The 1,163-nt window shown below is 47.3% G+C and overlaps 1 pseudogene; it reads right to left on the minus strand.

Moving 5' to 3' along the window:
* Window positions 1-418: 418 nt before the first annotated feature.
* LOC115869517 lies at window positions 419-621 on the minus strand (annotated as a pseudogene).
* Between the last annotated feature and the right edge of the window lie 542 nt (window positions 622-1,163).

Consider the following 1,163-nt stretch of genomic DNA (forward strand, 5'->3'; position numbering starts at 1 on the left):
ACAGCACTGGAGACACTGCAGAAAGTGTGCCAGGTCAGCCCCATGCACAGTGGGGCCAAACAGTACAAAGGAGAGCATCCGAGCAGCAAAGGGAGCAAAGTAACCAAGTCCTGAAGAAATCCTGAAAATAGACTTCTGACTCGGGGGACAGGGCTTGGCACTTCATCAGACGTCACTGGAAAACATACATAAGACAGATCTGGAGCTATCTGTTGGTTTGGGTTGTTTGTGTGTTTTTCCTGTCTTGTTTGTTTTTGGGTTTTTTGAGGGGAGGGGGGCGTTTCCTGAGTGTTTAAAATTTATTGAGGGTGTCCAGGGCTACAGAGGAGTTTCAGGTGCTGGGGAACAAGACCCAGTGTCTGCCTTGAGGGGCAACAGCAAAGCAGTGTGGCCGGTCAACAGAGGATGGGGTCTGGGTTTACTTGAAAGTGTGGCTCTCAGCTCCTCCCCACCCAAAACCTTTGGCAGGGTGGTTGCAGTAAGTCTTGCCCTCACACTCAGCATGACTCCTGGACGTCAGCGTCTTCCCACATTTCTCACACTGGAGGCAGGCCGGTGCCAGTCCTTCCCCAGGGACGTCACGAAGTACACCTCCTTGTTGCACTTAGAGCACTTGGGCATGGCAGCGCTGGTGGAGGATATGCAGGCGGCTGGAAGCAGTCTGTTTTGTTTTATTTATGTCTTGTTTTTTGTTTTTGTTTCTTTTTCTTTCACCCTATGTCTATCTATATAAGATAGGCAGGATGAAAAATCCCGAGTAGAAAACAGTGGGATCAGCAGTCCCAGGGGGACTTGGGAGAGGATGGGCGGGGAAAGGGAGTAGGGAGCCAACAAACTCAGAGATAAGGGAACAAGAGATCTAAAATCAGTGGCGAGGAGTGGGTATATTGCCAGGTGGGGTTTGATCAAGAGCAATTTATCTGAGAGGAAATACTGAGAGATGAATGAAGGGTGAGGATGATAGTGGGATAGGAGGAAGGTGAAAGGAAATAGAGGAAAGAGATAGGAGGCAAAATCTATTTGTAGAGGTATAGCTATAGCCATGTATATATGTCAATATACTAATTTGTAATGAAAGGGATCAAGGACAATGTACATATATTTATGTGTTAAGTATTAAGATAGCAGACAGACTTTGGGCCTCTACTCAAGTCCTCCCTTAA

The sequence above is a fragment of the Echinops telfairi genome, unplaced genomic scaffold, assembly GCF_000313985.2.
Source record: "Echinops telfairi isolate 266 unplaced genomic scaffold, ASM31398v2 ScPeMD7_30;HRSCAF=105, whole genome shotgun sequence".
In the NCBI taxonomy this organism is placed as follows: domain Eukaryota; kingdom Metazoa; phylum Chordata; class Mammalia; order Afrosoricida; family Tenrecidae; genus Echinops; species Echinops telfairi.